The sequence below is a fragment of the Channa argus genome, chromosome 14 (assembly GCF_033026475.1).
Source record: "Channa argus isolate prfri chromosome 14, Channa argus male v1.0, whole genome shotgun sequence".
In the NCBI taxonomy this organism is placed as follows: Eukaryota; Metazoa; Chordata; class Actinopteri; order Anabantiformes; family Channidae; genus Channa; species Channa argus.
Genome location: NC_090210.1, coordinates 430,201 through 445,567, shown reverse-complemented (window position 1 = coordinate 445,567; position 15,367 = coordinate 430,201). Strand labels below are relative to the sequence as shown.

The following is a 15,367-nucleotide window of genomic DNA, read 5'->3' as shown; positions in this document are numbered from 1 at the left end:
TATATTTACACCAGTGGTGGATGAAGTACTAAAAACATTTACTCAAGTAAAAGTACTTTTTTTTTCTCTGCCCTTTTCTTTGGACCAGTGCTGTTTCATGTTTGGGACAACACTAAATGGTAATAGACATAATAAAACACTATTCCTGCCTCGCTATTGATTAATTGTCATTAAAAAAGCTATATATCCATAAAATTGTTAATACTTGCTTGGACATATTGAGCATTTAAGTTCAACAGACTTCAGATGCCAAGTTTCTTATCTAGTAAGGCTTTAAGAGGACTTCACTGCAGTGGTCTTCAGAGGTGAAATAAGTGCTCAGTCAGATTTAGGTCAGTTTATTTATTTACACCTTAAATAGCATTCCACATATTTGCCTTTAAAAAAGTATTGCATTGCTTTAACACTATGTTTCAGGTTAGAATTTAGAAACAATTGGCTGTTATAAATACAGTCAGTGTGTTTTAGTATTAACGAGTTTTCATACAGAATTATAATTAGTGATGATATACATAGATTCTAGGTACACTACAGGTATAATGGTCCTGTGGCCCTACTCACTTTTTGCTTTCATCTAAAACAGCCAGTAAGTACATACGTACACAGCCCATTGCTACTTGCCAACATACATGCCCTAAACATACCTCTACCTCCACCATGATCTCCAGATGAGGTGGTGACTTTAGTTAATGAGGGGCTCTCTCCTTTCTTCAAACTCCAACTCCTCCTGTTTTTCTGGTACAAGTTCGTCTTGGCCCTTTGGTGTTCCTTAGCTCACCAGTGTGTTCACTTTTTAAGAATGGACTAAATAGTTGAGTGAACTACTGCCTGTGTTTTTCCTCTCTGTTTAATTTACTATCAAACACAATTAAAAGAGCGAAACTGCTGTATCGATGAATGTATCGATTTGAGAACATTCACGTCACTGAAGCACCAAATTATGTTTATCAGAAAGCATTACCTTCAACTGTATTTGTGCTGACAGGAGGAGACTGTTTGGTGCTGTTTGTATTATTATATTGTATATGTTTTTGTTTTGCCTTTATCCACTGATATTTATGGAACCATAGGACCAAAGGAAATTTTTTCCAGTGCGTGCATGCCACGCAGCATGATAACCATGAGTCAGGATAAACAAATGTTTTCTGGAGTATTTTTAGTATTTCCTATGCATTGTTCTGAAGCAAAGGGAAATTTCAATGTTAATGAGCACAATAATATGTAGAATTGTGAGTGTTTTCTCTTTCTTCCACCCTACAGAGGTGCCACTGTCTTATTTGTAACTTATTTTAGTGAAATTTTGAATCCTTTTGTGCTACACTTTGTGTCAAATTCTTTGTTATTTTATTTTTTTTTTTGAGGGTTGTCATCCTACTGCACTGACCCTAGAACTTGCACTGGGCTTCAAGTGTTTGTTTGTTTTTTTTTTTTTTTGGTTTTCTTTGAAATTGCTAATTTTGTTAAATTTTAGTTACTGTCCATCAGTGGGAAGAAAGTTTAACACCTTTAAGAAATAAAGTTATTTGAAGTGTGGTGTTTCATTATAATGTTATAGTGTCAGATTTCGATACCAGGATTGGGGTTTCTTTTATTAAAAACAAAAATAAGTAAATATCTAGATTTTAAAGACAGTTGTGTGCACAATATAGTACAAATTATACAGCAGTGGTGAATTGCCTGGTTGCAGATCCTGGGGAGCTGAGGACCAGGGAGATCTTCAGAGAGTGTTGGTGTCTTGGATGTAGTGGAGAAGCCATTTGACAAAGAGGGACCAGTACTTGATGCTGAAGACTAAATCACAGAAATTGTCATCAGACGGAGAAGAACTCTTGGCTAGAGTGGACATAGCCCGTGAGCATTAAGTTAAGTCAACAGGTGTCACGGCTGTGAGTCTTAGTCTTGTTGCCTTGGTGATTGGTACTTCCTCACTCTGTTTTCCTCTCCCCACCATGCCGATTTGCAATTAGTCTCATGCCGCTCACCTGTTGCATCCCTTTATATACTCCGCTCACCTGTCACTCCCTGCCAGATCGTCTTTCAGACTGCCTCGGTGAATAGTCTGTCTCTGATCCTGAAAATCCGCACCTAAGAGAATAAGGTCTTGTTCTAGTTTATGTTTGTTTTTCTCTCGAGAATTCCTTTGCTAATTTTCAAACAACCTATCCCTCTGTTGCTACTTTGTTTGCTCACTGCCAGCGTTTAATTTGCTACTTTGTTTGCTCGCTAACAACGATTGAGGAAATTACTATTCTGTTGCTACTTTGTGTTGCTCATTGCTTAATTTCATCATCTGTTTTGATTCTTTTAGCACTAGTTATTGAACTACTGTTTTTTTTCCCTCCTACTTGGGATTCTTTTGTTTTTGGAACAAGCGTTTTCGTGTTTACCTTTTTGGGCAGGGTTTGAGTTGGAGTCCGCTCCCCTGCACTTTTTCTTTGCTACTTGTGTTCTGTTTATGTTGGTACTTTGCTCGAGTCTGCCTGTTTTGCTCCCTGGTTGTTTTTCTGCCTGCGGCCTTAAGTTCAGCCCTTCCTCCTGTTCTGGTCTCCTGCCCAACCTGGTCTCCACTCTACTTCAAACCTCCACCCGCAGTAAGATATCTGGTTCTCCCAATATATTCCCCGTGCCATAGTTTGTCATTCACCTCTGCCTCCTTTTCCCCTCAGAGTTCCCAACCGTCTCCTGGCCATCCCCGCCTTCCTCTCCGGTCCCGAGTCCCCTTCTCCGCTTAACTTAAATAAACTGTTTGCCTTCCAAGTCCTCTGTGATCTGCTCATTTCTGGGTCCAATTCATACTTAATTTTAAGGCGTGATAACAGGTTTACATTTCCTGTGTGAGACAGACTTTACAGAATACAGGATTTTGTTGGGCTGAATCTAAAACTGTACAGAAAGGAAAAATTAAGAAAAATGGGTGTCCAAGGTGAGGAGAGTGTAGTAGAAGATGAACAGGCTATTGGGAATGACCAGGATAGTGATTCTGACAAGGATGCAGTCAGACAAGTTAATGTGCAAAGATAATTGAATTAGCTAAAAAGCAACAAGAAGTCATGACTGCCCTGTCCTCATTAAGCACAGCACCAACTAGATGTGCCAAGGAAATTACATATTGCACCATTTAGTGGAAATATGGATAAGGATGGAAGATCAGTAGATGAATTCATTGATGAGGTAGAACAGGTTCTGTTTGCTTGCAACCAGTCCCCACGCGAACAGTTTGATTTTGTCATGTCACTCCTGAGATACCCAGCTTGAGAGGAGGTGCGTTTATGTAAAGATGACCAGACTAAGCAGACAAGCGATCTGTTTAGCTATCTCAGAGAGGCTTTTGGAGATAGACGTAGTTCCTCACAGTTGCTACAGGACTTCTATAGCTGCAAGCAAAGAGAAGGTGAGGACATACATGACTTTTCTTATTTTTTATCACAAGCGCTGAGCTCAGAACTGAAACATTATCTTACCTCTGTTGCTAATGGAAAAATGGCATTGAGAGATCAGATTATAGAGGGTGTAAGAGATCCTGCATTGTGACAAGAGCTTCATAAATATTTCAGAGCTCATCCCGACTCCTTCCTGATAGAATTATGGGAAGAGGCTTGCTTGTGGTCCTCGGAAGACCTACGACCAGATGTAAAAGGCGGTAGTGAAGTCAAAGCTTTCGGCCATCTGAAAACTGATATGCAGTGTAAAGCTGTTACTACCAGTGAGAATCCATGCTATCTAGAGGATGTCATGAAGGCTCTAGCTGAGGAAGGGAAAGTTAGTGCTTCAGGCCAAGTGCTTAGCAATCTGTTTTACTGGATGATGTTTTGAAAGTTCTTACAGAACAAGGTAAACTGACCAGAGCAGTGAAGGAATTGACTACTCAAACCCAAAGCTTGAGCACAATAGGAGCTAGCCAACCAAACAAATCTGTCCCAAAATTTACCACTGATGGTAAGCCAAGCTGTTTCAGTTGCCAGGCTGAGGGTCATATTGCCAAGCAGTGCAAAGATTCAGAAAGCCCTCCTACTTCAAGACATTTGGGAAACGGGAACCCCTGGTTGCCCTAAGTCGGGCAATGCAGAAGCAGATGATAGATTCAACCAAATGTGAACTTACACTAGAGCAAGTGATCGAGCGTGCCATAGGCAAGTGTACAGTAGTTGATGTTAAGCTACACAAAGTAGCAACTTGCTGTTGGCTGGATACAGGGAGCCAAGTCAGTACAATTACAGATTAGTTTTTCAGAAAGCATTTGTTAGGGAATGATGATACCATGCTTGCTACTTCTATTTGGCTCAAGTTAACTGCTCCAAATGACCTTGAAATTCCTTATCAAAATTATGTTGAACTAGAAGCTGAGACGAAGGGCTTAAAAATCTAAAACTGTACGTTCCTTGTCTTGAAAACATGTGATAGTGACCCTAGCAAAACACTATCATTGTTATGAATATCATCCATGAGTGTCAACAGCTGGTTGTCTCAGAGTTTGATACGGTGTTGGATTCATTGGATTCTGGGTGGAGGAGTGCATTCCAGGAAAATTCAGACATACGTTGTCAAACGGAAGATAATGGCCCGGGTTTTAGATAGAGACAAGGTGCGAATACCTGCTGCGTCCATTTCAACTGTAATGGTTAAGAGTAGTTTCTCCCAGATAGGCACAGATACTCAACTTCTTATTGATTCAGCAAATGCACCACTTCCCACAGGTGTATTTGTCATCCCAACACTTGTACAGGCTGTATACACTGTGGGACACTGACTGTGAAAAGGCTTTAGATGTGTTAAAAGAAAAGCTGATGACTGCACATCTTTTAGGTTTAGCAGATTTTACTCGCCCTTTTATTTTGGAAACTGATGCGAGTGTTCAGGATTTAGGTGCTGTCCTGTATCAGCAGCAGGGTGACAGAAAAAGAGTCATTGCGTATGCAAGTAAATGGCAAAGAAATGCTGAAAGAATTTATAAAAACTATAGCAGCATGAAGTTGGAATTGTTGGCACTCAAGTGGGCCAGATTACAGAAATTTTCGTGGTCACCTGCTTGGCTCAAAGTTCACTGTCACTACTGATAACAATCCTCTGTGTCATCTCAAAAGTGCAAAACTGGTAGCCATTGAATGGCGAAGGGTGGCACAGTTGCTTTTGATTTTGATGTACAGTATCGTCCAGGATGAAGCAATGCTGCAGCTGATGCTCTCTCGAGGCACCCTTTAGCTGGGGACACTGAGTCTAACAAACACGATGAAGAGTTTGATACTTGTGTTGCCATTTGTAATGTGCTTCACCGGGAAACCCCCTTAAACCAGAGTTAGTCACAGCTGGAGTCGAGTGTTGTCAGGTCAGTCAGAAAAGGGCCTTAGGAGCCAGTGAGTGTCAGCCAAGTGGTAGGGAAGCCACTCTGACTCTCCCAGCCTATTCCAAGGAAGAGTAACAAACATTTCAAGGTCAGGGCTCAGCGCTTAGTGTGTTTTGTACATTTACGGATCTTAAGTGTAGACCAAGTCCCCAAGGAAGTCACTTTTGAAGCAATGGAAGCATATCAGAAAGAGAGATGGATTGCTGTATCGGGGAGTTGAGGATATACACTATGGAGACTGTTTCCAGTTGCTTGTTCCCAATTATTTGCAGAAACAGATACTGGAGAGTGTACATGATTGTATGGGTCATCAAGGCATAGAAAGAACCCTGCTCCTGATGAGGCAGAGAGCATTCTGGGTAGGCGTGTACAGATGTTGAATGTTGGATAAAAAACTGCCAGCGCCGTGTTTTAATCAATATACCGCACCCCAAGATTCACCCACTGCTTTCTTGCCTTCAGACACCTAGAGGTGGTTGCCGTTGATTTCACTGTGCTTGAACCAGCAACAGATGGATCAGAAAATGTTCTAGTAATCACAGACTTGTTTAACAAGTTCACTCAGGCTTTTCCCACTCACAACCAGAAGGCCAAGACCACAGCAAAGGTGCTGTTTAAAGAATGGTTCATGAAGTACGGTGTGCCTGAACGATTGCATTCTGATCAGGGAAGCAATTTTGAAAGTGAAGTTATTTCTGAGCTCTCTAAACAATATGGTGGGAAGAAAACACGTACAACCCCGCACCATCCCAATGATAACGCCCAGTGTGAGCGCTTTAATCGCACTCTGCACGAGTTGTTGCGTACACTCCGAGCTAAGAAAAAGAAGCATGAGCCTGAGCAATTACAAGAATCTGTGTATGCCTACAATATGACCCCACATGCAACCACAAGCTACTCCCCCTACTATTCAATTCAATTCGACTTTATTTATATAGCGCCAATTTACAACAAAGTCATCTCAAGGCACTTTACAGAATAAAGTCCAGACTACACAAGTAAATAGAAGCAACCCAACAAAACCCCCTTGAACAAGCCATAGGCAACAGTGGAGAGGAAAAACTCCTTTTAACGGGAGAAACTTCCAGCAGAACCAGGCTCAGGGTGGGCGGCCATCTGCCTTGACCGGTGGGGATGAGTGGAAAGTGGAGGGAGAAAAGAACAGAGCAACGAAAAGCAACAACAAAACAGCAACAAAAAGCAACGACAACAAAACAACAACAAAAAGCAACAAGAAAGCCTTGTACAGGTTGGTAGGACACCAAATTAATGGCATACAATGGTGACAAATAAATGTATAGAGAAAAAGAGGAGGGGAGCTCATTGCACTTGCAGGAGTCCCCCAACACTCTAAACCTATAGCATCTTAAGTAGGAACTAGTTCAGGTTGAGTGAGCAGTTTTAACTATAAGCTTTATCAAAAAGGAAGGTTTTAAGCCTAGTCTTAAAAGTAGAGAGGGTGTCTGCTCCCCGAATTTGGATTGGAAGCTGGTTCCACAGGAGAGGAGCTTGATAGCTAAAGGCTCTGCCTCCCATTCTACTTTTGCAAACTCTGGGAACCACAAGTAGGCCTGTATTCTGGGATCGAAGTGGTCTAATGGGGCGATACAGAACTATGAGATCTTTTAAATATGATGGAGCTTGACCATTAAGAGCTTTGTATGTAAGGAGGAGGGTTTTGAACTCTATTCTAGATTTTATGGGAAGCCAATGGAGAGAAGCTAGTGAAGGTGAAATATGATCTCTCTTTCCTAATCCAGTCAGCACTCTTGCTGCAGCATTTTGGATTAATTGAAGGCTTTTTAGAGAGTTATTAGGACACCCCAGAAGTAGGGAATTACAGTAGTCCAACCTAGAAGTAACAAATGTATGGACCAGTTATTCGGCATCACTTTGAGACAGGATGCTCCTAATTTTGGCAATGTTCCGTAGGTGGAAGAAGGCTGTTCTAGAGATTTGTCTTATATGTGACTTAAACGCCAAATCCTGGTCAAAAATAACTCCAAGGTTCCTCACCGCAGTACTGGAGGCCAAAGTTATGTCGTCTAAAGTAACTATATTGTCAGACAGCATATTTCTCATGTGTTTAGGCCCAAAGAGGATGATTTCAATTTTGTCTGAATTTAGAAGTAGGAAATTGTAGGACATCCAGGTCTTTATGTCTTTTAGAGATGCTTCAAGTTTGACTAATTGGTTAGTATCTTCTGGTTTCACAGATAAATAGAGCTGGGTATCATCTGCATAGCAGTGGAAGTTTATGGAATGTTTCCTAATAATTTTGCCTAAAGGTGACATGTACAGATTAAAAAGTATTGGTCCTAACACAGAGCCCTGTGGAACTCCATAACTAACTTTGGTGCATAAAGAAGAGTCATCATTAACATGAACAAGTTGGAATCTGTCTGACAGATAAGATTTAAACCATTGTAATGTGGTTCCTTTAGTCCCAAATCCATGTTCTAGTTTCTGTAATAAAATGTTGTGGTCAATGGTGTCAAATGCGGCACTAAGGTCTAGTAAGACGAGTACGGACACAAGTCCATTATCTGAAGCCAGGAGAAGATCATTGGACACTTTTACCAGTGCTGTTTCTGTACTATGATGAGCTATAAATCCTGACTGAAAGTCTTCATACAAATTATTCCTATAATTAGTGGGAGAGCTGTAAGCACAGCTCTCACACTATTGAGATCCTTTTCTTTATTATTATTAGTGTGATTGCTAAAAGCAATCACACTATTGTTGTTTCCAGTATTTAATTTTATTATTATTATTATTATTATTATTATTATTACGGATTCTTCCGTACGTTTTTCGGCGTGCTGTAAGTCCTGAATGCTAAAAGCTGCAAACATGGTTCCAACTGTAATATGTTAAGCATGGTTGGGAGAGGTGTGCTCACTACCCTGTGTGCTGATAGCTAATGTACTGTAATTATTATGAATATTAATATGAATTTTTTTTTGAATGGAAAGTATATGGAAGTGATGTTTAAACTGCAATATCTCTAAAACTACACATGGTAGCATGATGCAGCTTTGTGGGATGCTGTCCCATAATGAAGTGCTTCACATGTTACAGCGTGGGCTCTATAGCGCCACCGTGTGGTCAGATATCAACATGTTTATGTGCGTTTATGTCCGGTCATGGTGCTTTCATTTTCTGTTGTTGCTATTGAAATGGATGCACACAAAATGACCTCCTGTTACTTTAAACATTTGGTGGTCTTTCAATTTACATGCCTGCAACTTTAAATAAAAGCACATGTTATGCATCAAAACTCTGGTACCTCCACCATGATCCTGTGGAGTTTGGCACAATGTGGTTTGATGGACCCAGCTTGAAATTATAATCTTTTCTTTTTTTGTTTTCACTGAAACACTACTACACAGCAAAATTCAGAACAACAGACACAGCAATACTAAAGGAGGCCCTGTCTGCTGGGATTCATGCAGTGAACTGTTCTTCTTCACAATGCACTTGTGTCCAAACACTGTTCTCGTGTCAGGGAGTTTAAATTACAGTCATAAAGTCACAGTATTAATATCTGGCCAAGGGAATTCTCAGCTGTTGTTATTGTAGCAATAAAGCTGCGAGAGCAGCAAAAACACAAAGAAGAAAGTATAAAATAAACCACTTTCTTTAAAAATTTCATTCATAATTATATATAAATGCCACACACCTAGGAGAACATGTTTTTTTTCCTAAACAAATGTGTGTGGCAGATAGCAGATATCATAAACACTCATCCCCCTCTTAGAAGGGAAGCTTCATTTCAAGGTACAGAGACCTGCATTACTCAAATTAGTGTTGTGGAGTGTGCTACACCTTCAAAGATGGTGATTAAATTATGGGAGAACTTGAACAGGTATGAGGTTTGATGGAATTAGAAAGGGTAAAGGGTAAAAGGGTGAAGGAGAAAAACGAAGATGTCTAAAGGCAAAACCATCATTTTTACCATCTTAAAGTCTGAGCTAAATTGTACATGCATCAAATTTTCAAACGGTCTTTGGTAACAGTTACGATCAACCCAAGTCACCCTACCCCACGTTTTGAGTTTCTCATTTCTCCATGTAACACACATTCTGCAACTGTTTAGTAACAAATAGCCAGACCACGAGGTATACATCAAATTAGGTGCCTGTGGGCTTGTTGACATGGGTTATAAAGGCTACCTCGGGGCATCAAAGCTCAGTTTTTCAATTAATTTTTTACCATATGACATAAAACAAGACTGCTGAGTAAATGAGCCAAAGAAAAGGCTCCAGGAAGAACACAAAACTCTGACATTATTTGTTTGGTTGCTTCAGGATGTAGTTCTCTGTGGTTTAGACAATTTTGTCAGTTTATTCCCCGCTAAAGGCTTTTTGAGGTAGGTTTTCCTTTTTAAATTTGAGGATCTAAGCACAAAAGATGTTGTTAGAGATCATAAAGCAGGCAGATGATTTGTACTGGGCTATACAAATAAATGTTGATTTGATTTTAGAGGAAGGAATTCCTAAATTCCTAATTCCTAAAGTGGGCATCTGTTTTGTCTGAATATGAACATTCTCCATTTATTAAAACAGGACCTGCAAGGCCCTACTATGCCTTGAAGGGAACTTAAATTAATTTGGCAGGAAGGTCAAAGTAATAAAGTAATGAACCAACGATGTGCTAAATGGGAAAGAGACAGCATTTGCATAATGGGCTCTAGACTTCAACTACCAAGTTTAGAGAGAATTATTTTCAGACCTCATTATTGCCAGTTTAAATTAAATAAAAGTCTGTATCCTGATTTTGTTTCGGTGGGGGGGGAGGTTAAAACTGTTAATTGTTTTCCAAAATACACAAAAGCAATTAAATAATACTAATACTCATGTATTTATTCACTGCTTTCTTCATCCCTAATGCACTGCTTGATTGTCCAGCATAGGTGACAAATACGGCAGCATCTAAAGAAAAACTTGAGCCAATAGAAAAGCAAAAATATTTCAGATTTGGCAACATGGTGTTTGCAGTACAAATTCTCCCACTAAGACAGGCCAAACAATAATCTGCATATTTAGACAGCAGTGAAGCACTTATTATAATAATAATTCATTTTTTTATAAAGCACATTACATTTGTCGGCAAATCTCCAAGTGCTACACAAGCAGATTAAAAGCAAGAATAAAACATTAAAAAAAACAACATCTAAGGCATAGAAACATATAAAACATAAAATAACATAAAAAAGGTAATGATCACATTAATATGCTTTTCTGAACAGAAAAGTCTAACTGTTTTTTGAAACACTCCACACTCTGTGGTGCCCTCAGGTTCTCAGGCAAGGTGTTCCAGAGCCGTAGAGCAGCTGCTGAGAAAGCTCAATCCCCCATTGTGTGGAGTATGGTTCTGGAGGGGCAGAGACAATGAATGTTGGTGGAGTGAAGGTGCCTTGTTGTATATTGTCATGTGAGGAGTTCTTTATGATATTGTGGGTTATTAAGTAGACAGAGTTTGTATTCAATGCAAAGGTGGATGGGACAATATAAACTAAATCACTATTTCTGTCCAGCTTAAATGTTTTCTTTTTACTCTTAAGTGTGAAGAGAAGATATAAATTTACTTATAAATGTTAATATTTTTTATTATCTGTCACAAATTGTGACATGCAAATGCAATGCAGAAAATTATAAAACCATTTCAAATAATAAAAATAAGTATGTATAACAAACTAAAATCAAAATTTTCCAAATAAATAAAGAAGGTATTAACAAACAAAGAAAAAACCTCAATTTACTGTAAGGGATGGCACTGGAGAAAGTGGACACTATGGTCCGCTGGTGCGCAGGTGGTTGCACACTGGTTGTTTAAGAGGGAGCACCTGCACTTGAACAGTAACGATTTAAGAAAAAAAGATTAGTGGTATTACCAGTCTTTGTAGAAACATGCTTGGCAATGAACACTAGTCTGCTAGTTGTGGGACTTTAAATAGCCAGAATATCTCCAATTCCTCTAAACCTTTTTTATCAACAACGAGTTCATCTTCAGAGCCCTGGGCTATGTTCTGTTCTGTTGTCATTTTTGCTCCCACTCATGATGTACTGGTGTTCACGATTGCATTGGCCCAAATGTTAGCACGGGTGCTTGTTTTGGCTGTTACCGTAAGTTCTCTGCTTTTGTGGGCCTAATAGATGTGGCTGTAACCTTGTTCCAGCTATATGATTAGTTCGGCATGGTGGTATTCTAGTTACTATTGGCTGGTTTTGTTGTCTGTAATAACCTGATGAAATATGTTCTAGTGATCTGGATATATCGACCACATTAACATAAATTTCTATTGAGGAATTTTTTTTTTTAATTTTTTTGCTATAATTATTGTTCTATCTCCCAACCCCATGTTGTTGCAGAATCATTAAAAGTTCACTAGTGTCCAAAATACTTGGACTCTTTTTCCTTAACATTTGTGTCACAAGACATTGAAATATTTCGTCTCATGCCACTTGACAGTCTTCTCTACTTCTGCCTTAGATTTGTCTAGAATTGTACTCCTGCATTCTGCACTTGCACAAAGGTACATTAAGTATCTGGGTTGCATACTGAGATGTTTCGGTTATACTTGTATAACAGATGAGTCCACAAGGGTCTGTGTCATGTTAAGGCTACCAAACCACAGTTTAGTGTAGAACTAAGCTGGTGTAAACAAATCACTGCCCTACATTTTTGAATGAAGAGGAGAAGATGTGCAAAATGCATTTAGATTTTCTAACCTCTGGCTGCTCCATCTTTGTGTTTATTTATTTTGTTCATTGTTTTCATTTCCATTCCATTTTAATCTCACCTCCCAAATTAATTACGTTACCCAATCATTTTGGCAACACTAAGCTCCACACAATGTGTTGTTTAAATGGTAGGCTAGCCTTTAGTCATTTTGGATGAAGGCATCTGCCAATGGCTAAATATAAAAGGCCAATATTATACCAATAACATGGTAATATAAAATATTACAATACCAGTGTTGGCACCTGAATTAGGGTACTTGGGGGATGTCTTTTAGTTATGCCATAGGATAAAACTATAAAGGTCCTTTAAGCACAAAAACATTTTTGGGGGAAAAAAAAAAAACGAAGACTCTGAAATGCAAAAACATTATCAGGCTACCTCTAAAAGTGTTTGTGCTTCTATCATCTAAGCAAAAAAATGATTACTAAAAACATTAATGTTACAATAGCAATGGACAGAGATTTGACATGTGGATTCAATAAGAATCAATACTATGATATTATAGCTGAACTCTAGCTAATACATTAATTTGTTGGTATCTTGAGAGGTTTTCAGGGTCATTACCCAACCTTAAACCACAACATAAAAAAACTGCCTCAAGACCAAAGCACACAGGGTGAAACCAGAAAAATGCACTGTAATGCTAAAAGTCTTTCAATAAGACCTCACTGGCTCTACAGGTTTGCTGTGTGCACTTCATCCAGACAACGGAGTGCCCCAGAGACTTGCCATCTCTCTCACTTTGTCAGACATCTAAACACAGCTGATGGGAGGTGAGAGGAAAAACAACAGTGAAGATGTAGACAGCAGCAAAAACATGTCAGGGTTTGTGGGAGGGGGGGCACAAGCACACTGTTACCATCTAACCTATTCAGGCCTCAACTACAGCTGATGCTCCCTGCAGCCACGTCCTTTCAAAACATATCACACTCCCTGCTCCCAACTAGTCTCTGCCACCAAGATTTCACTGCCAAATCTAATAATTATTTCGCAGACCTTGGTGACTATTGCATTATGAGAGAGTAGTCACATGTACAGTCTCCAGTGACTATGACCCTGAGTCAAAATTGTCAATTTAATTATAATTAATAATGGCAGTACTGCGACATTTCCATCTACTCAGTCAACGTCATTGAAATAGCTCTAAGACCTCCTGGGCAATATTGTCTGTAGGAAGTAATCAACTTTGGACAGGCCTCAGTAATTCATTAATATACCATCTCCAGAAAAAAGACAGGAGAGAAGGGTGAATTTGTCTGGTGGAAATTTGTTTCTTTAGACTCAACTTATTTAATATTTAATACTAAGACAAAGGCAGCACAGTGGTAATGATTGGTTAGCACTGCCGCCTCACAGTGCAAGGTCCCATGTTTGAATCCCCTGCTGGCTGCAAACTTTCTGTGTTCAGTTTGGATGTTCCTGGAAACATGTCTATCTCAGTTCAATGACAGTTGGGATAGGCTTTAGCCCCCCCGTAACCTGGAACAGAAAAGCAGTTGTAGATTTAATTAAATTCAACTTTATTTATATAGCGCCAATTCACAACACAGTCATTTAAAGGCACTATACAGAATAAAGTCAAGACTATATAGATATGTAGAGAAAACCCAACAAACCCCCCCATTGAGCAAGCCCTAGGCAACAGTGGAGAGGAAAAACTCCCTTTAACGGAAGAAACCTCCAGCGGAGCCAGACTAGGGGTGGGCGGCCATATGCCTTGACCAGCTGAGGTGAGTGGAAAATGGAGACAGAAAAGAAAAGAGCAACAAAAAGAAACACTAAAACATTGGCAGGACCAGTAGCTGGACACTGGAAACACACAGCTCCAAAGCTGGGGACACCTGCAGAAAGGGACAGAGAGGGAGAAAGACGACTACAGGAGAGAGACACAAGTTAATGTCATTTAGTGGTGCCATATTAATGCGGGGTGAGAGGAGAGGAGAGAGGCAAGTGTCGAGGAAAAGAGCTCAGTAAATATGGGGTGGGTCCCCAAGCAGGCTAAACCTTATAGCAGCATTATTATAAAAAACTATAAGCTTTATCAAAGAGGAAGGTTTTAAGCCTAGACTTAACAGCAGAGAAGGCCCTTCCTTCTCGAATCTGGGAGCTGGTTCCACAGAAGAGGAAGCTTGAAAGCTAAAGCCTCCTGTTCTACTTTTGGAAATTCTTGGAACCACGAGTAGGTATTCTGAGATCGAAGTGGTCTTTTAAGATGATATGGTACTAAGAAGTCTTTTGGATAATGATGGAGAATTAATGGATGGATGAACCATATGTACAGGGAAAAACTGGTCTGAACCAGTGGACCAGTTTGCAAACTTGGTCAGTTTATTCCCTGATTCAGGGTCCATATGAGTCCAAAATCTAAACCAACCAAAATGCACTACCACAAGTCACATGAGAATAGTTTTAGGGTGGGAACAAGAAAATCTACTAAAGTAGACAAACTTCTGTATGGGTGAATATTTCTGTAATGAAAAATGCTGTTAAACACAGCACAACTGGCATTTGCTGATGACTATGTTCACCATCTGAGTAATAAATAAACAAAACTCTGTAGCAGATGGCCAAAACAATATTGTAATGTATATTGTTAGTGCAAACATTTTTATTTTTATTTATTTTAATTTAATTCTATAATCACCCATCCCCAGTCTTTTACTTTAGTAAGTAAAAATGGAAATTTTATAGAATTTGCACAACGTATTGCACACATAACATGATAAACTCAGTGACCAACCAGTATACTCTGGAGTCAATTTCTTACTACAGTTAAAACGTTTTTATTCTAATACCTTCCTTTAGTCATTGGTTATTACAAATATTGTAGGGACACATTTCCATTTTTCACTTGATAATTGTAAATGGTCTGCACAGTCTATATAGTCTTTTCTACTTTATCAGTACCAAAAGGGGTTTAAAGTTTCTTCCATTTAACCTAAACACACACATACAAACACACACAAACTACAATTCATCTGGAATGACCCACGGACACAAGCAGAAAGGAATTGAACCATTGACCCTGCAACTGGTGAACAACTGCTGTACCTCCAGAGCCACAGTCACCGCCTTGACTTACCTTGGCCCCCCTTTTCTTTACTACAAGGGTACCAATCTCTACAGCAGCATTATTATGTTAATGTCTTTTCCTTGTGTGTCCATGAGAAAGAGAGGATAGTAATTAAACCCAAAACTTAAAACAAGCTTTTCTGCAGGCTAACATGCTATACATGTTTAACAGTATCAGCTGCAGTTTTTTTAATTCTCATGTACTTA

The 15,367-nt window shown here is 39.4% G+C and overlaps 1 protein-coding gene and 1 long non-coding RNA gene across 2 annotated transcripts in view; both read right to left on the bottom strand.

The window, feature by feature from the left end:
- large1 (LARGE xylosyl- and glucuronyltransferase 1) overlaps positions 1-15,367 on the bottom strand; it is a 129,022-nt gene that overhangs the window by 79,768 nt on the left and 33,887 nt on the right. The gene's annotated exons all lie outside the window — the stretch shown is intronic.
- On the bottom strand, positions 323-15,360 carry LOC137098301 (uncharacterized). The gene is made up of 2 exons (XR_010910597.1): positions 11,106-15,360; positions 323-10,717 (listed from the first exon to the last, which is right to left on the bottom strand). It is a non-coding gene; the product is annotated as an uncharacterized lncRNA (long non-coding RNA).